Here is a 21,908-nt window from a genome sequence, read left to right on the forward strand (position 1 = left end):
TCTCTTTGTTTTCTTGATCTAAACAAATTGTTTTCTTCTTATTTTAGTGGAAAATATGTGTTGAATAACCACCCATTTTTGTAGACAAAGAACTTATCAATGCTGCTTTATTTTTGGGAAAAGTTTTTAAAAAATCAAACATGGTATTTAATAAAAATATAATATTTAATAATATTATGTTAGAGGAAAACAAAAGCAAACAATACTGATCACCTCTGCTGAGATGTGATTCTTGGTGAGAAGATGAAGTGTTTTTTTCATGAGCATATTTATACTGATAATATTTGAACATAGCTCATTTCATAAAAGCAAACATTGAAGTCAATCATTAAAACTGAGTATCCCTCACCAAAACCCATGTCTGGAAAAAAGATAATCTACTGCAGGATCATTTGGAAGACAGTGTATAATGTAAGGAGTGTCATTCTTGTTACAACAACTCTTTATAGGAATATTTTAAAGATAGTTACTTCTGTTGGTAGTTACTGTGTCCCCTTTCACTACCAGGTGAAAGAGTCAGCTTCAGAAATGTAAAAAGTGGCGTATATATGTATTTATTCATCTTGAGGTTGCAACAGAAGTGGTACATAGCAGCTAGTTTATACTCTTTTGTGGGTGAAATTGATGGAAAGTGTGTTTAATGTGTATAATTGGATTGATTTGACATTTTAAAATATCTTGACTGATTTTTTTAATCTTTGTGGCAATTATAGGAAATAAATGACAAGCTGATATAAAAAATAATGCTTAAGGCAGAACCAAATAAACAATTAAAAGCTTGTTAAAGGAGAAGAAATTTGTTTACAAAACATGCCAGTTTTTTTAATTCAGTTTTTTTTTGCTGTCTGTTCTCTCCTCAAGTGTAATCTAAGTATTGAATTCTGCTCTGCTTCTGTTGCTTTTACAATTGTTTTTTAATGCAGTACCTATAAAGGTACACATTTATCTTACAGGGGATTAACAAAAAATATAACAAAAGGCAAAAAGCAGTAATTTGTGTAGTCATTTCATTTTGCCCAATAGAGCAAAATGGAATTACTCAAAAATCCTATATAATTTGTGGTGTGTATCACAAGAATAGTATGCATCACCATTGCTACATAATAGGTAACGCTCTGGTATTGTCATGTTGTAACTATCAGCTTTTATATAACCCTCAGTTTGTTTAGTCTGTTGCTCCAAGTCATGAATTATTTGTTCTAAAAAAAAAAATTATTTTGTTTTAATTGTCAAAGCAGAGCACACACCAAAAATTGCCTTTTTTTTTTTTTAACTGAGGAAATGGCATAGCAGGAACCAATCTAATACTTATGCAGAACAGCATCTATTTTTAGTAAAGCAGTTTTCACTAGATATAATTTGGGCATTCTGAATAGAATATGTGAACCATTGCAAATTTAACTCCTCTGGGTTAGGAAATAAAGCCCATGATGTGACTAATGTGATTTTCCAAGTTTAGGGTATGATCTTGCTTTCGACCTGTTGTTGCAAGGTCACAAATTATAAGAGACTCCTGTAAAAGCAGCCAAACACAATATTCAGTTATATATCCTGTACAGGATAGATAATAAACTGGGTGACTCAAATTAATGCAAATTCATGTAACTTTTTTTCATTAGGATAGATTGACCCCAAATATCCATGGATGGAGAAGGCATCCCAGTAAAGCACAGGTGATTGTGTGAGTGTTCCATGTATTCCACATCTATTTCTTCCTTCCTCAAATACAGGGTAAAAGAAGTGATTTGTGTTTGTCTGTTTTGAGTGCAGCCTATTAACTCTTATCTATTTATTTTCCTGTATATGTAGATGTTTCATATGAAGCCTGTGGAAGTAGTATCTAAGCAACAGCCTGAACATTGCAGCTTTGTCCTGAGGACTGTATTCAGCATTTGGAATGGAGCATAAATGTAGGCAAGTTGTGATGACTATGAGGAGTTTAACCACTATGTTATCATCTTACCTCGGTTTATGCCAAGCAGCTGTAAGCAGTGTGTTATTTAAATGGTTACTATTTCCTGCTTGAAACAGCACTCTCACTGTTGTTACTACTAATGAAACTACCTCAGAGGTGCTCATCTAGAGAAATGTTCGGAGAAAGCTGAAACTAGAAGCAAAATCACACACACACACACAAAATCAATGCTATACTCCATTATAGTCTCTGCGTCTGGTTGAAGGCATGTGTGGGATTTAGCAGGATTTACTTTTCAGATATTCAAAGTAGACTAATAAATTGAGAGATTATGCTTGTATTTTGATTTTATTTTATTTCTATATATATTTCAAGGACCTGCTGTATTTTTTCATGTAAATGCCAGTGTGTTTCTTGGAAAGCTTCTCTAAGAGTTCCTGTTAAGTATGACCCTTCCCCACCAGTGCCAAGACAGCATGGTCCTCAGTACAGCAGTAGATTTGGTTCTCTCAGCTGGAAGGGTTATGTATGAAACATGAGCTCTTTTGGTTGGCCATATATCATGAGAAACTTGGCAGACCTATCCTGAATTTTCACTAATTGTGATAAAGCATATGGGGAAAAGTTTTTGTGAAAGACATCATGAAAATAACTACTAACTCTGACGTGCAAGACTGTGTTTTCTGTTGGCTGATTCAGTTGCCACTATTTTTGAAGCAAAGAAAAAACCTGCAGTCTCAATTGGACAAGCAGCAAAACAATTCCCTATATGTAGATCTCATCTTTATTAGAAAAATCATACTGATTGTATTGCAACTTTGATAGTGCTTCCACGATTTTTGCTGCAAAATGTGGGGACATCAGATGTGAAATATTTCCAGTTTAGAGAAGATAGAATATAATATAAAATAAAATATAAATAAATAAATAGAATATATAATATAATATAATATAATATAATATAATATAATATAATATAATATAATATAAATATACAGAATATAATATAAAATAAAAACTTGCCTTAAGGTAAAGCAAAGCTGAAGTTTAACAATATTAAAAATGAGGGCATGAACTTAGGGACTTTCTTCTATAAAGAGAGGGCTTTTCTGGTTGAAATGACAGAGTAGTGGAAATACTTGTTTTTCTATTAAATAACTCATTGCGTGCCATCAGATAAATATAAGATGCCAATGTAATACTGCCATAAAAAAGAAATAGAGGATTTATCTAGGAGAGGAATCTAGAAGACTTGGTTTGATGTTTTTGCCTGTAATAATGAGCAACTAGAACTGATGTCCTGGGAATTTTCACCTAACAAATTCCCAGTCACTACAAGCCTCTGGGACATAGGTTCTTTAGAGTCTCCATTTTCGCCCTTATGATACAAATTCTGAGTTTCTATATACCCTACATACGTACTACATTTTGTAGTTTTGTGGTGACAAAGCAGTACAGACGTACATGCCCACTTCTGAACTTAATCTTTATAACAGTTTTTTACAAAATTGTCTGAGAGAAGAAGAAAATTGCTTATGAATAACAAAAATTTTCATGGCCATAATGTCATCCTTGTGTGTGGGAGTACAAAAAACATTTCAACAAAGCAGAGAGAACTTAAGGATACTTAAGAGAAAAAAAGCTTGGAAAATTACTCTTGAATATCTTGACAAAGGTCTACATTTTTACTATACTTAATAATGCCTTTATATATATTGACAATTTTGGATTATAGCTACACACCCCTGTAATAATTAATACTTTTACAGAAGAGGTTTGATTCAGGATTATTGCCCATTTTTGACTGTCGTGTACTTAAATTCCTAGATTAACAAAGTAAACTTTGTTATCATTTCAGATATTGAAAGGCAAGCTAATCACTAGTAATTCTCACTTCATCTGAAATACAGATTGTTATTTTTTTAGTCCTCATGTACTCTTCGAGTTCCTGTTATTATTTGTCATCTCTTTGAACAGGAAAAAATATCACTTTAAAAAAATGATGTATTAAAATTGATGATCATACTAGATAGCCAAATAGGGTGGCTATGGTATAATGAATAAATCACTACACTGATGCATAATAAAGGTTGATGCACTGTATTAAGAAAGTAGTAGTGAGGGGATACCCCAACAGTGTAGAAAAACACTGCTTAAGATACCTGGCTAAAAAGGAAAAAGGAAGTTACTCACACACACACGCACACACACACACACACACACAAAGTGCGGCAAAGAATACCAAGGAATAGAGAAAAAAAGGCTGACCAGCTTTTCTTATCTTTTTGTCTTTCTGGCAATTTTATTCAAACATTACATTACTTTAGGATTAAAAAAAAAAAAAAGAAATCCCCATTTTTTCACCAACAATTTGCATTTTAAGAATTTTTTCTTTTGCTTCCTAATGTCTTATTTATTCTCCTGTGCTCTTGCCATATTTCTTTCCTTCTTTTCTATTTCATTATTTCCTACTTTATTTATCTTCTCAGTTTCTTTCCCTTACTCCCATATATATATATATTTTTTTTTTTTTTGGCTGGCCTCCATAGAAAATACTGCAGTATTTTTTTTTTTTTTTCATATTACTCTTGCCAGTAAAACACTATCCTTGACAAAGAGAAAAAAAAAAAAAAGCTGCTGCTCTGGAGGTGGCTAGAAAACTGGCATAATATCAGTGAACATAATCCAAGCCTGGCATGGGACAGACTAGATGACCTAAAAATTTCCTTAAATCAAACTTCAAGGTTTTTGTGGAAGCACTAAGGGAAAGGGACTGATTCCAAAACACTAACATTTGTCATGATGTTTTAATTGTGAAGGGCTTAATGGGCTCCAGAGAGACTCTGTCCTAAGACAGACATTTCACTCTCAGTGTTTATTTTGTATTTCATCATGCTTTAAATTATAATAAATAATGATAAGATGCCTACTTTAGCTACTTCAGCTCAACCCTTTACTTTTTCTAAGCAGATGAGAAGAGTTTCATGCTAGGCTGGAGATAACCACTCTTAAGTGGGCTGTCCTCAGGAAAAGAGCAGTCTAAGTCCTGGATCAGCACTACAGTGCAATGCACATGGATGAGCCTTCTGGCAACACACCTGAGGTGGAGGGAGGTCAGAATCAAAGATCAAGGCACAGCCCAAAGACGTTAATACCCTGGGGACTATAGCACATCCATAAATTTCTTTCCTTCCTTGTTCGCCTGTTGTTAAGCTTAGCTGCCTATGCCAAGCAACAACTTCAAGATGGTAGGCCTGTGTAGAGGGGTCTGAGGGATTTCTTCTTCTTTTGTTTTCTGGATTCATGATTTGTCTAGCCTTCAAGAAAAAGTACCTATGCATGTTTGGATATGTGTATTTAACGATTTAAATTCTTGTTTCCAATACTTTGAAACTCACACTTCTGAAAGACTGTAGAGATATGCCATAAATATCTTCCATCATCCAAGGTCATACTCTGTCAATCCCACAGGAGACCTCAAGGTCATTTATTAGTACTGGAAGCAGATAAATACATGATGGAAGACACCACTGACACTGGCACGTTAAACACTTGCATGAAAGTTCGACAAACTTTCAGACACAGTAATCCGACATCATATTTTTCTTCCTCCTTGGTCAGCTATTCATCTCTATGTAACTCAAGTATAAAATAATTGTTTTATTAAGAACTCTTATTAAAAGAAAATCAAGACTAGAAACTGCAGAAATAAAACTAACAGCATTTGTAAAAGTGAAGGATTCATCCCAGATTTGGAGCTAGTTTGCATTACAATTTCTAACACATAGGACTTAGCCTTTTATTTTCATATCTTGCTGTAAGTCTTTGCCAGCCTGCTTATATTCCCCAAATAGCTTCTGCTTCACTACATTTCCATCTGTACAGAAAGGGCATGAACATAAACACTGATAAACAGTGAATGAAATCTTCCCTACCTCCCAGCTAAGGCAGGATACTGGCAGGCCATATTTTTCTTTTCAGAAAGTATTATGCTGGGATTGAGTCTTTTATTGTGATTTAAGAGGGATTTTTACCAGGAAGCTGGCAGCATCAAGCATTTTTTGCTAGATGTTGCACTGTGCTATGATATATAGGTGTGTTTCTTTTGGCTGCTGTAACAACCTTCCTCAAACGTAACAAAGTACCATTAACTATATGCTCACCATTTAATATCTGTAGTAGATTAAAGTAGATTTTTGTCTTGCATTTTTTGTCTGAGTTCTCCTCTGATTAAAAACAAGATGGAAGATAGTTTTATATGTGCTTGCATTAAGGAGAGACCAATTCCACCAGGAAGATCTCAGCTGGCTGTGAGTACAAAACAGATCTAATGGAGATGTTATTTCCCATGCTAAATAAGCAAGCAATGCTTGGAAGGTTTGTGTTTGGTGGAATCCTGACTTCCTTTGCCCATACATACCATTACTATACTGGTAACAGCCGGTAGAAACTAATCTAAGCCTCTTCAACAATTTACACAGTTATCCTCCCATCTACAGAAGAAATGGAGCTCCTAAATTAGCAGAATTTTAGGACAACACAGTTACAAAATGTGATTTGGGAGTTATAACTCTGGGTGATAAAATTCGATACAGAGTTTTCAAAATCAGTAGAAATAGATAAGTCACTAAAAAAACACTTTGCATCTGTAGTTCTGTTTCCTATTGGAGGAAATTTTCAATATGAGATAATTCCAGTAATGTACAGGTGTATCACATATTCATAATCAAGCTATTCCAAGTGATAAGAATAACAAGGAATTAAGGATAGTCCATATTGTGTGTTGAAATAAATCTCGTATTTAGCAAGTGTTAGTGCAAAACACAGGAACATCCATTGATGAAAAAAGGTACAAGTGTGTCCTAGAAAACTACAGTTAGATCACTCAGAAAAGAGAAATATTTTTGATAACTAAATTAGCATCATCATAACTAAGCTCACATAATTCTCGTTAATATGAGTAGAAAGCTCATGCCTAGAAAGAAGATAATAGAATTCTCATGCACTTCTAAGAAGCAGTTTTGCAGTTGATTAATTAATAAAAATGATTAAGCTTGCTTTTATCCTCTGATCCTACACAACACGCTTGCAAATGCATATACAGCCTGTGCCTTGTGTTCTCACAAATCAGCATCTATTCCTGGGCGCTGAACCCTCTTGTGACGTAGTCTAATGGTAGAGAACTATGAAGAAGGGCAAATAATATTCTTCTTCATTTAACTGTTTCCCTTTCACGTTCAGCCTGTCCATCAGAGTTGCTCAAGTTTGCAGGTGCTTCCCTACATGTTCTTCAGGGTCATGTTCAGACCAGCCCTCCAAGAGTCCCCATGATGAATGGTGAAGTCAATTGCAGGAACACACACCAGAATGCGCTGAGGGGGTCTGCAAGAATGGGAAGACTGGACAAAACTGCAGTTAAACAGTGATTGAGAAAATTATTCTCTTAGTTACTGTAATGAAGAAAAAACACACTGAGGAGCAAGAAAGAATTGTATCATTTAGTGACAGATGCATGAAACTGAAAAATATCTGGACTTCAACTCTGATTTTGAATGAAAATGAAATTGTAAGTGATTGGAGAGGCTAAGAGTGATAGTTATGGTGAAGGTTTTAAATTGTCTGAAAGACAGATGCCTGAACTATTGCTGCTGTTTGCCATGACCTTATGATGGTATATGAAGGAAAAGACTATAAGCACTTTAGACATATTATCTTAGTACTGTCCATTTTTCAAAACCATGGTGACCATAAATCCCCATACCAAAAATCAATGTGGCTCAACCTATCCTTTGGATGTGATTTGTAGTTATTGGAGGTACCTGAATCGCCTTGAAACAGGGCTCTGGCGTGCAAGCACACATTGCCTCACTTTATCTGAGTGTGATGTCCTTGTGCAGCTGCACAAGAACAGAGTGCACACGATACACATTGCAACATGTCATGTGGTGGCTTGCCCTTGTGAGGAACAGTGTGACAAGATTTTTGTCACATAGCCATGAATCCGCAGACTGTTGAAGCTAAAGAACTCAAGAGTGATCAAAACGCTTCAAGAGATGAAGAAAGTAGAAATCTCCCCACCTCCCATGAAATTTTGCATGCTTCACTCTTTGGTGAAGTGCCAGACAAAGTGATTCCAAAAGTAAGAGCACTGGGAGGTTTCTGTGGAGGTTTTGGCATCTCAGACTTCCTATGCATATGTTGTGAAACAATAGTTTGCGCTAAGAGGGTTTTCTTAATTTTTTCTAGGAAAACTGTCTGTCCTTCTGTGGTTCCTCCTGCTAGGCAGGTCCAAAAGGAGGTGGAGAGACTGAGGAAGAGGAAGGACTTGCCCTTCTTACAAACATTTCCTCCAATTCTTGAAGCAAAGCAGCTGGAAAAATAACATTTTCACCTGTTGCTCCTACAGAAAGTCTACTAACACTCCCATAGAAAAGGGGAAGGTCCTTGAAACTTAAAGAGGGTCAAACAGTAAGGAGGAGGGACAGGAGACAGAAGTGTGGAATTGGAGAACAGGTAAGGCAGGAACCAGAGAAAATGCAGAAAGGATCTTCTTATGCATTATATCATGCATCCTCTTGTAGGTTACAATCTTTCAACATTCATTCATCACTTGCTAATTAATTATTTACTTTACTGATATACTAAACATGCACACAGGGTCTGCTCATTGGACAGAATATATTCAGTTTGTATTATTATCTGTAAGTGCCATATTTGGACTTAAGTTGATTCTCTTTCATACACTACAATATATGTATAATAATTACACATTTTATTTTTAAGAGTTTACAGCAAGCTATATCCTGCACTAGGAAAAATTTAAAAAGATAGGAAGAAATGGACAGAAAGAGGAAACATAAATTGGAATGATTTACTCAAAAAACCTGGAGGACAAATGCTAACCAAAATAGAGATTTAATTGCCAGATAGAAAGCCTGATGGCAAAATTTGTTGACAAAATATACCTGATCAATATTGTTCACATTTCTGTGGAGGAAAGCAGGTGACAGAGTCTGGCCATTTCCGGTAGATGAATAAAGAAATAGTTATTGATGCACACAAAGCAAAGGAAACCTTTTGAAGGCTAATTATATTCAGGTTTTATTTTTTATAAAATCTTTTTCCTATACTATCTTAAAATCTCTCAAAATTCAGGAAATTGCACTGCACTTACAAGAATACCTAAATACAGCTAAGACAATTTTGCTTCCTAGTTTATCATAACATTTGTTTTTGTAACAGCAATAAGGAAGATGGACATATCTGTAGTACTTTTAATCTGATTTTCTAGATTGCTATTTAATTAAATCTGCTAAATAAATTGACTGAAAAGGGCTATTTTTCTGTACAAATGTTGAAGTTCCACACTTCCACTTTTATGAAGAGAATGTAGATTGCCTGTTTGTTTGTTTGTTTTGTTGTTTGGTTGGTTTTTTGGTTGTATTTTTCTTATTTCTTCATGTTTGTTTTTTGTTTTGTTTTTGTTTGGTTGGTTGGTTTGGGGTGGTTTTTTTTTGTTTGTTTATTTTCCTAAATGGCTTTGTAAAAGGAAATTGGGCAAACTGGGTCAAATAGGATTTTGAAATTAAATATCCATGGAAGTACATTACTTTTGTTTCATTTAATTGCTCTTTAGATTAATATTACTGTTTAAAATATCCCCACTGCTTGGTGATATGCTGTTGTTTTAGATGTCTTTGGTTGATAGCATTCTGGACCATGCCTAAATTAATCCTGACTCTGCATTTGTAGTTTTGAGAGCCAGTCTAGGTGTTTTTTGTAATTAGACCCTGCCAGGTAGCAGGAAGCTAGAGCTTTGGTTCCTTGGTTAGCAGCTGTGCTCCCAGCTGGGTGTGTTTATTACCAATGAAAAAGACTCCTCAAATTTCCATTCTCAGCATGACCATGCTTGGCTTCAGTCTCTGTTTCTGGACGTCACTGAAGATAAACATTAAAGGCAGTCTGAATGCTGCCTCATAAAGATTTGGTTGACATAATGTACCATAATGATATATTTCTAATCAGGCTATTTAGTGCTATCAAAGGATCTTTTAAAAAATGAATCATGACTTATCATTTGAATATAAATGTAACCTAACTCAGACAACTCTCTATATAACAAGCCATGCAGTATAGCAACTGAATATGAAATGAAATATTTGCCTAAAGTATGCAGGTGATAACAAAACAATGGGTCATTGTTGACCCACGTTGAGAGTATTTCTCTGCTCATTTGAAGAAAAAATGACTTGTATTTCAATCTCATTATGAAAACTAGAAAATGTGTTCTATGGCATTATTCACAATAGTGCACAGCATTTTATTGTCTCGCTTACACCCTATTGGAAAAGTTTAAGTGAGATTTAAAGAGTAGATAGGCCCAGTACTGGTTCGTGACATGGGAGGATTTCATCATTAATAACTACAGATCAGATATAAGCCTCTATAAAAGCAAGACACGGAAAGACAGCATTTAAGATCAGTTTTCCCTAGCGTCACTAGAATATATTTTGTAGAGTTGGAGGTTTTTGTTTCAGGTGATATTTTTATGTGTTCAAAAAATGATTCCTTTCCTTTCTCCCTTCTATTTAATGCTCTAACAGACAATCTTTTCCTCTGCACCTCCTAGCACTTTCACTGCTCTTTTGCATGATTCATTGAGCTTTTTGTCTCACATACTTCATCCAAGTGTAACAAATCCTCTCAAGCCAGCACTGGGCTAGAAAAGGCTGAGAATGGAAAAGCAAGTTAGTTCATATCAGGGTTAAAGTCTTCAGATTATTATTCAACATTATAAGAACTATGATTTTTTCTACTTAGATTTTTTTTTTTCTTCTAATCAGAGTTTGAGTTGAGTTACACTCTAGAATTCTTAGGCAAAACCCTATCAGGTTAAATGAGAGATTTGCAGATGATTTCAGGGAGGCTAGTTTTTCATACAATTTCTTTGCTTTTCAGGTCTCTGAGAGAGAAATCTCTGTTCTGCTGTCCTGTTCTACTGCATTCTCCTTTTCTGTCGCTGCACTGTTCTTATAGATCAGTGGAACACAGAAGTGTGTCCTTCCAAGGTGATTTCCATGCTATTGAAAGCAATCACTTTCTTCCCTAGAAATAAACCTCCCAATGACCAGATAGTCTCAATCAGCTATTTAGGAAGCATTATTACCCATCAGTATAAAAATGCATCTGATACACTGCTCTATTAGGAATGGATATGGTCCACCACATAATTTATTACCTATCCTCACGAGTAGGCTCCTCTGGCCAGTGTCTGTTCTGATCTATGTCATGAGCCTATTATCACTAAACTAATAGAGGTAACACTAAGCATAAACATGAGAAAACTAAACTGGGAAACTTTCAAGAAGACCAACGGTATTTCGACTTCACCTCTTTCTAAAAATGTAAAGGTGTTGGTCCTTTGGTCATGACACCATTAAAATGTAGAGTTATGTGCTCCTAGGTAGGACACTCTCAACCAGAGATATTATGAGTATGAATTTGACACTATCGACAAATTTTCTTTTAATGCAGTAAAAATGTATGGATATAAGCCAGCCTTCCTATTTCATCTCAAACCAACTTCTATGATTAGCTGTGTAGCAGAAATCTAATTATATGTTACAGCATAATGCCTAAAGAATGAATAAACCAGTTGAGACCATATTCCTTCCACACATGCAAAGTTTGGCCACACTCATTCCTTGCTTAACGTTACTGAAAAAGGTATGCATTTTCTCCCGGAGATAAACATGACCTTGTAGGCCAAATTCTCCTCTGATTAACATGTGATGCAGTCTCTCTGGGCTAAATATTTAGAATATGCTTCTTTATTTTTTTGTGCCTTAGCACAATTCTCTTTTTCTATCATGCATCTTAGAAATAAGATATTCACTTTGGAAAGGTGAAGTTGCTCTTGTGTGTGCCAGCAAAAGCTGTCATCAGCTTCACAGATAGGAATTAGACCAAGAAAAAGCATGTAAGTATTCATGCAGGTCACAGTCTGAAAAATTAATCCACAAAATTATACCCAAGGTATTTTTGCTTCCATTTCAGTTGCAAAGGTGTTTTCAGTAATTTGTTGCACCACACTAAACCACGTGAGAACCCAAGTTAGTTTAGGTTAATGTAGGAAACCACATGACTTTAAACAGCCTCTGGACTACTTTGAATTATGCATAGGGTTCCCACAGTTGTTGGTACAGTACCTTTCGTTACCCAAGTGGTGCAAACATCCCACAGTGTAACTGAGGACCTTACTTGATAATTTTACATTATAAAAAGCTCTGAGATTATAAAAATAGGCCACTTACACCTGTTTTGTGGAAGATGATAAATGTTATATTCAGCTAAGATAGTGATTTCAACTTTTTTATTAACATCCCCTGCAAGGGGGCATGAACTACCATGTAGTAAACTTCAACCTCATAGCATTAATTCTGCTTACCTTAAACAACTTTTGGTGACCCCGAGAGCTGACAGAGCACAGGATGCCCAATACAGGTCTAAGATGCATTTGCAAAATACATAAAGAATAAATAAATAAAGCATTTTAAAAAGTCAGTTTGAAGATTTGAATGTTTTGTGAATTTTAGGAATAAGATACTTCAATTCCTGATTTCCAGCAGATGGAAATATAAGCAACACCTACGATGTTTCATAATTTACAGTATGAAGTGCACTTTGTAAATCTGAAACCAAGGTTAATATAAGGTTTATTAGTCAACTCCAAAATTAGTCGGCCATGTTCTTAATTCTGTGTTAATATTTTATTAATGCTTTATGTACAGGTGTTTATATTACATTTATTACCTTCTTGAAGCACAAAGTACCTTTAGTGTGCACAATAATAATATTGAAATCTCTGTATTCCCTAGTACCTCAGCCCATTGGATTGTAATTATAAGTTCCTGAAACACGCTTGTTTGATGTTTAACAGGATACACCTCTGTTTCACATCTATTTTTTCTTTTAATTTCAGGTTTATGCTTGACATCCTTTATACTTACTTCTCCATATTTCTGGGTTTTGTCATTCTCAGCAGTATTTGTGCTGGAATTATTTCGAAACTTATTATTTAGAAAATAGCATATATATATACATAAATACCACCAGCTTCATTTCTTCCACTTGATTATCTCAAATCTATGACTAGGTTAAGAAAATCTCCCATTACTCCTACAGCTCTCTTGACCTTTCCATATGCCTTTTCAGTTACTCAGTCATTTCACACTTGAGCTGTTGTTTCTGGAGAAGGCTCAGTAGAGAATATTCTTGTAACTAGTTTATTCTTTGGGACTGATTCAAATTCTACCCTGAATGACACTGCAGCCTTAGGAATGACCAGGTTGCCACTGTTCTTTGCTCAAGGAACAAGTAAATTGGTGCCTGTACAAACATCTGCCATGGGAAAACATCCAGAAGGGAACCCTTTGACTCCCCTCTGCCTTTTCTCACAGCATGGAGTGGACCAGCTGGAAGAAAAACCCAAACATCTCTTCTCCATATTGAATTTACTGGCTGATTTAAGCTGGTATTACAACATTATTTTACCTTTCTCCAGGTTCTCTGCCCCAAATAAAGCAATCTCATTCCTAAGGTCTGTTGCTTATAGGGAAGGCACAGGCTTTCCATTTCACAACCTTTCTGTTCCACATTTCTGCTGGCTTAGTCTAATCTATATCTTTTATTGTTAATAGCCCAGTTAAAGCAATAGTAAGCCAGATTTAAGTTAGGCCCATAATATCCTACTTTTCTTCATATGACTAGCTCTCTCATTTTCCTAGCTGCTTTGTTAGACTTCTTTCCATTTGTATATAGATATTGTAAGTCTTTTATTATTGAGCTTACATTATTGTATTTTAATGTCTATAAATTCCCCATTAATCTCTTATATAGCACATTTCCACCACAAAAATACATTTCCCTGCTAGCACTTAATCTATCTTTTTGTTTTCATCTTCTCTATGTACATATTTGTTAGAGAAGCCACATTCAGGAAAGATTTGGGTTTGCTTGAATCGGTTCAGCTGACTATAAGATACTACCTTATTGATCATTAGATGTACATGTAACAATAGAATACAAAAAAAAAACAAACCCTGAGCACTCAGATAATTTCTAGAATTCTTTCCTCCCCTATTCAATATGTTAAATCAAAGGAATTGAAGGAGCAATTCACAGTAGACAGGGAAGTTGAGTGACTTATAATTTCTTATACATATAACATAATTGCCTACTTTGATATAAAGTCCTGGAATGGTGAAGTAGTTATTTACAGATCATCAACAGTATTTTACATCACATACTTTAATGTAAGTAATATATATTTATAAATATATACCTGTTAATTTGGTTGATCCTTAGTCCATCAATCACAACACAGGACAATCAACATGACAGCAAGGGAAAAAACATGCTACAGTGTTTCAACTGAAATATGCCTTTTACAGTGTTATCATCCTCTTATACATGTGTGTTCGTGGGCTTGTTCTTGTCTATTTTCCCCTAGCAGCTGCTGTGAAAAGACTGACTTTTTTTTTTATTGTCTTCTTAGACATGGGGTGCAGCCATTACTAAATCCTGGGCAGTCCACCACTACAAATTTTACTTTATTATTTTTTCCTTTATAGGTTTTATTAATACTGGTTTGATGGTGGCAACAATTTGATTGGCTGCAAAATCAAATGCAGATTGTTATCAGTACTTAATACTGACTTTTTCATTCACATGTGTTAATTTACTGTGCTATTCTTTGGAGCCTTGTAATTTTCATAATTTTTTCTTTTAAAGCTATCATTAATTTATCATTATAATACCTTCTGCAGCTTTCTTTTGTGAATGCAGACCCTGCATGACCAGGAAATTCTGTCTTTACATTCACATTTAGTTCTTCAGTGGAACATCAGGAAGAAAACATAAAATACACAAAGAAAAAAAATATATGGAAATTGCAAACAAATGTTCATATTTCACTATGCTATTTTGTCTCTTGTAGAATGAAATGGGTAGACAGTAAGCTCTAAAGCATTATGAATTATTATTTTATGCTCTATATAAATATTGTTTCATACTAATGAAACGTCAATATAACAGACATAGAAGCAAAGACTTAGTATAATCTCCAATCCTGCATTGCATGTGAATACTTTTACATTGATCAGTACTCTTATCATACCCAATGGGGCTCTTCAAAGACTGCAGAAGTGTTTATGCATCCAGTGCCAAAATTATACTGAAGCACTTACCTCCTGTTTAGGCATTCCACTCATATTAATTTCAGTGAGTCAGGTTAGGTTCTTGTATTATATATCCTATTATAGATCTGGCCATAAGTGTTTTGCAGAATCAAAACCATGCCCGACATTCCCTCTTCCTTTTTCACTCAGCCAACAGAAATGTAGACGTACAATATAGCATGTTAGGATATTACCAGAAACGAGACATTTCTTGGTTTTGTGCATTTGAAGACTCAAGTGTAATCTTATATAGAAAAAAAAAAAAAGTCTATTATGATTTGTTTGATATTTTTTCTCCCTTAATGAAGAAGGAAAAGATCATTATAATAGTCCATTTCAATATTAGATAAACTATAGCAAACAGGAAAAATCTATACTGAGTTTAATGGACCCATAATTTGTACTACTGTAGGGAGTTCCTGAAATAAACACTGCTGCACTAATTTCTGTATGCTAGACTGTAGATATATACCCACTCAGATATTAAGTGCCTACTTATCAGAACTCCTGAATGCCACAAACACAACCTGAAGGTGAAGGGAGCTGTGATTACATAGGATCTATCAAAATACAGTAAAAATCAAAATCTTTATTGACACAACAGTTACAGTCAGACTGCAGCTGCTCCAGCACATGTATGTACGACCACATGGATGTGCTAGCAGTACCTGATGTTTCTGCATTTGATTCTGCTTGGGTTCATAAACAAGCCGTGGCGAGAGAATATGAGATTCCTTGTTCCAATTACAATAAAAAGGAGCATAGTTTCATGGAATCTGTTGCTATAGCAAGTGACCATATTACATTCTTAACTTTCAAGAGCCAGGTGCTAATGAAATATAACCTAACTTCACTATAAAGAAACAATATGGTATCAGATATATGTGCTTATTCTGTTGGGCTGCTGATTTTAGCAGGCTCTGGGAAATTGCTGCTTGAGAATAAGAAAGAAATGAGCAGCTGAGCGGAACATCAATGTGCAGTACTTCTATGGAGATCACTTCACATTGATCCACATTTAAAAGATGTTTTTTAAAAAGATAAATGAATGAAGAAGGAAAAAATAGTACATTCAAATGCTAAGTGCAGCCTACACTGCGAAAAGTGAGAAAAATGTCATTGTCATATTCAGGATACACTTGCATAACTGTTCAAACTATTAGGCCCAATTAAGAGAAAGCTAACAGATTCTTGCTATGGGGGTGTTAATATGCAGGATGTGCTAAATGTAGAGTTTGCTACACCGAAGTTAGAATTTAGTTAGATTTAGGTTAGTGTAAATTCACATAGAAGATGCATTTCTGCTCTGAAAATGAACTATGAGCCTAAGTACTTTGGGAATGTTAATTCAGAGTGCCAATCTTAATTATGAAAAAGAAATTGTGCATTCTTCATGGAACAAATCCAACAACATAAAATATCAAATTATTCTTATGCGTGTTTCAACAAAATAATATAATTGAAATGTTTTAATAAAGCTAGACTGGCTTATAATTCCTGCAGTTGTTATTTTGGTTTTGCTTTGGTATTGTAGCATAGTGTAGGGAATATGCCAAACAGCTACAATATGAAAGCTTTATTTTGACTTTCATAAACTACGTTAGACCTGAAGAACTCATCAGGTAAAGCTAATGCAGCTGTTGCTGTGATCAATTCAAAGAAATCCCTTCAGCCACAATATGACAGAGCTGCCTTCACAGTGGTAACTTCCTGAAATACTGTCAGAAAAGGTACACATTAGCTATTAGGGACCAAAACTTCCAGTCCTTGGGAAGCAAAACTTGCTAAATTATTTCTTGATTAACTCGACTGACAAAACTTGTCATCAAACCCTTTTTCCTGAAAATGCATCACCTGTGAAACTTTAATAACTACTTGCTATGTTTCAAATGCAACTTCAATTAGAGCAACGAGTTACTGTGCACCGTAAAGGAGAAAGTTCCCACATTCTCAATATCAAGCATGCAGGCTAGTTTCTTCTCATTTCAGCCCCAGCAGTGCAACTAAATAATCTATAATACTCATCTAAATGTATGCAATGTTGTTTAGGTCTTGAATGTACAAATTCCCACAGCATTAACTTTACATGTATGAGTGCTTCTGTTTAACTCTGAGAATTAATTAATTACATAAATTACAAAAACATCTCTAAATTCTTGTAGGACAGAGTTCCAATCATTTTGAAATACTGAAGTGTTAGAAACTTTAGAGGTTGAAAAGAGGCGAATTTGAGGACTAGGAGGAAAATATTGTATGGAGAAGAGCTAATATGGAACAAACATAACATATATATTGAAATGACCATTGTTAGGTGGATGGAAAATTGACAAACTAGAGTCTCTAGAAAAGCTGTTTCTTTGGAATGATGCCTTGTGGCCAACAGAGAATAAGATGTAAAGGAACAAGTAAGATCTAAGAACTCTTAACTGGAAAATATTGTAAATGGGAAAATGACAAAAATGACAAGCATAAGGAGGAGAGAATTGTGAAAGTGGCCAAGACTGGCTTATTGAACCAGAGTACAGCAGTGTTAGAAATATGATTCTGCTGTCAGTTTGTCACACTCTTGTCTACAATTTTAATGTCAGTTTTTGGCTAATGACTTTTTGAAAGACAACATAATCATCTTAAATGCTTATTAGGTGATATCTGTAATAATTGCAGACCTGCTCATAGTAATCGCCTGGAACAACTTCTGCATGATGAAGTGCTCTTGCTGCCTGATCCTGCAATTCAGGACAAAGGAACAATTCCCTTTGACTTCACTGAGAATCTTCTCCTTACTATAAAATTCACCTAATTTATTGACTTGATAGGATTACTGAATGTTCATCATTCTCTGAGAAGTTCCAATTAAGTGTCCACTTTCAGTGTTGCTTTTTTTCTCCTGCATGTTATCCTCTACTTTATTTATCATTTTCAGTAGAGAAATAAGAAGTATTTTACAATTTAATTTGAAAGGTAGTTATGTTTCCTTCATTTCATGTTATCCAATAACATTAAACAATAAGACTGTAATGGCAGGAATTACCCTGGATTGTATTAGTGACCACTTTTTTTTTTTTTTTTTTTTTTTTTTTTTAATTAATGCTGAAGTATATCTTTAAAACAAGTCTCTTGTGAAGAAAACTCTCACTTCCACCTCTCTCCTTCTCAGAAACCCTAAACATTTTATTTAACAGGTTTTACTAAATGTGATTTCACAAGAGATTAATTAAACATTTTTAAAATGTAAAAAAATTACTTTTTGCCAGGTATATCAGTTCAAAACCTGACTGACCCAAGTAAATGTCTTTAATTCCTGATATCCTAATTTTAATTTCAGAACTGGTCAGTCTGAGAAGCAGAAAATGCATACTTTTATCTACATGAATTTTTCATAAGGATGACCTGTTTGATCTACATGATGTGGTCTGGATGATCTTCCTGAACCTCCTTTCTGCTGTTCCCCCTTCCTCAGCATGATCTTCTCAGATAAATCTAGATTTATCGTGTAGCGTGGTCATACAAGCACACTGAATAACTCCAGGGCAAGAAGGACTACAGTGAAAAGAAGTTTTTTTTGCTGAGGAACATGTCCTGCTTGTGCCCCGCTAGGCTGTTTCCAAGGGGGCTGGTGAGAATTGCTGCCCGCTGCTTGCACCAGCATGCCTCCCTAAGGGAATCTCCAAAAGAAATTCTCCCTTACATGAAGTCTTCAGCTGTATCGCAAAACATTCCCACAGATAAAGAAACAGATCATGGCATATTTTCACCTGCATTTTTTTTTCTCTGCTTTAAGCATCAAAAGCTCTAGCATATCTGAAGCTTAAGGATATTCACTGATGTACTTGCAGATTTACTTGTTTCCATTGTACTGGCCTTAGACTTCACTCAAATGGCACTGTAGAATGCTGTTGCACTACACATAATGTAAGCATGTAAGAAGATGCTTCTTACCCCACAGAGCACAAATATGTTCTCTCTGCCTGTTCTCATGAAAACTTACCTTTGGAGTTTATATGAGCTTTTTCATCAACTCAGACAAAGATATTGTTTGGCCTGGCATATATTTATCCAGAGGAAACACAAGCTAACCAAATAAGAGGCAATATACAGGGGCTTAATATAAAATTGACTGCAAGCATTTGGTATAAGGATTTTTCAAGTGCTTCATGTGATGGCTGTTGAGCCTAGAAAGGATGAAGCACTGATTCTCCATTCTTTCCCTGATAATCCTGAAAAGAAATTCCTTCTTTCCCTGAGTAATAAGTTAACACTTATTTTATGCATGACTTCTGTGCAACCTGCCAAACTTGAGCAATCCTGTATGGTAAATGACCTCACTCTAACATTCATCAAGCTACATATCCATAGATTACATATCCTTACAAACGCAAGTCACTAGAGAGAAGGTTTTACATAAACATACAGTTCTGCTGTAACCGTAGGCTTCTGAAATTGAGAAAGAAATGCAATTGTCCCCTTGCTAATGGCACTGCACTGGGTATGGCAGAAGCTCAGTACTGCTCATCAGTGCGGTGCTGCAGTGTCACAGCGATGCAGTGCTCTGGCATGAGTTGTCTTAGACTTGGGCAAACTATTATTCTGTATTACACAGAAGAGTGTGGATGTGAAATCTGTCCTCTTAGAAAACAGCAGAAATATTTCAGCTGAATCCTCAGGAGAAACAATATCCCCTGCAGGCAAGAACAAGACAATGAATACTGTTTCCTCTCGTCCCTTAAGGATTTGAGCCTAAAGAAATATATCACAAAATGGCCAATAAACAACTGCTTTCTTGGTGCCTAGCAGTTTGAATTGTTTTTCTGACCTTTAAGAGCATTTCAAACAAAATAACCAAGGAAAGAGAGAGAATTTTGCTTGGTTTCTTACACACCTCCTGATTTTCAAAACTATTAATCAGTTTCAGTGAGTGGTCAAGAAGGAGCACTGCAGAAATGTTTTCTGCACATTTGTTTACTGTTACAAGTTCTTTCACTTCAACAAAATCCTTGTGTTTGAAGCACAACATATCTAGTTTTCTAGAAGTCTTTGCTCTTTCTTTCCAACACTCCCAACCCAATGAGTGGGTGGTGGTTATTCTTCCTCTTGCATAAGCCATGTAAAAGCTAGAAGTTCTCTCTAAACATAGATTTAGAGTTTGTCTATAGCAAATAGGGGGAAGAAGGCAGCACCATAGACAGATTCATCCCACCTTGAAAGAGGTGTCTAAGATAGGTGGGATGAAGTGCAGTAGAGATGCCTGTGTTACTGCTTTCATAGAATCACAGAATCACAGAATATTTTGGGTTGGAATGCAACAATCAGGGACATCTTTAACTAGAGCAGGTTGCTCAGAGCCCTGTCCAGCTTGGCCTTGAATTGCTCCAGGGATGGGGCATCCACCATGTATCTGGGTAATGTTTCAGTATTTTACCACCCTCATTGTAAAAAATTTCTTCCTCATGTCCAGCCTGAATCTCCCCTCCTTTAGTTCAAAACCATTACCCCTTGTCTTGTCATAACATACCCTTCTAAAAAGTCTGTCCCCATCTTTCTTATAGGCTCTTTTTAAACCCGAAAGGCTGCAATAAGGTCTCCCCAGAGCCTTCTCTTCTCCAGACTGCTTTAAAAGTGAGAAGCCTACATGAGTGCTTTAAAGAATGTGACTAAGCTTTGGATGACCAATGAAGGAAACTTTCTTAATCACTGCACACTACTAAGGAGGTAACACCGTAACAGGACTTGCCTGCTAACTGATGTCTTTTACCCGCAGGCATGAAGTGACATTGTTTACATGAAAAATAAGTCTGTCTCTATGTAGCACAATTAAGGGTTTAAACCTTAACTTTAAGGGATCATAAAAACGAAAGCTAAAGTGTTCCCATGCATGAACCATCAGCATAACAGAGTCACTGGAACTGGTAGTCAGAGAAGTGCAGCCAGGTTGAAACCACGAGTTCTACTGGCAAGAGCAATTATACATCTCTCTTCCAACACATGGGCACAAGTCTGTGCTCTAACACATTCCAGCAGCACAGCCTGAAAGTACATGCATCAGAAATCTGGATGCAGGTGACTTGCAGCTCCGCCTAAAAACAAATAAATAAAAATTTAAAAATATAATGCTAAGAGTACAAATGCAGTTGCTACATAACCAAGATTTCAGGCACTAACATGTTCCAAATCAAAATCTGTGTCTGGCATCTGCATTCTAATGGCAGCTGACTTGCTCTTCTGCTCTGAATCACCCCAGTTCCATTGTCAAGCTAGAGAGCACATAAAGCTTCTCTGAAAATCAAGAGCCCAGTGTGCCATGCCCCAGCGAAGCAGCAGGACATCACGTACAGCACTTGTGTCCCATCAGGGCCTGTTAGATTTGTACCACCACCACAGCTGAACTCTGGTTAAATTAAATTCCCCCCCTTCTGTCATGATAAAGGCATGCTGATATAGGGAAGATGATGAAAAATGCTGTCATATGCATCCTCCTGGATGCTGCTCTTGGCAGGACGACCACCATTCTAGCACTCTGCAAGTGCTGACCGGAGCTACAGTGTGAAGGAGGCAGGGGGACCTGGGGGAAGCTGGCAGGTTTTTAAAGGCAGGGCGGGGGGGGCGGGGGGGGGTGGTGGGGGGGGAGGCAATCCAAAGCGAACCAAAACAGCCACCCAGCCGAGACGAGGGGAGGAGCCGCGGTAGGGGCTTGGCTCTTCCCCGGTCCGAGGCTGGCAGCGCGGCAGCGCTTTGCCAAGTGGCAGCCGGCTCCGGCG

The sequence above is a fragment of the Nesoenas mayeri genome, assembly GCF_963082525.1.
Source record: "Nesoenas mayeri genome assembly, chromosome: 4".
Lineage (NCBI taxonomy): Eukaryota > Metazoa > Chordata > Aves > Columbiformes > Columbidae > Nesoenas > Nesoenas mayeri.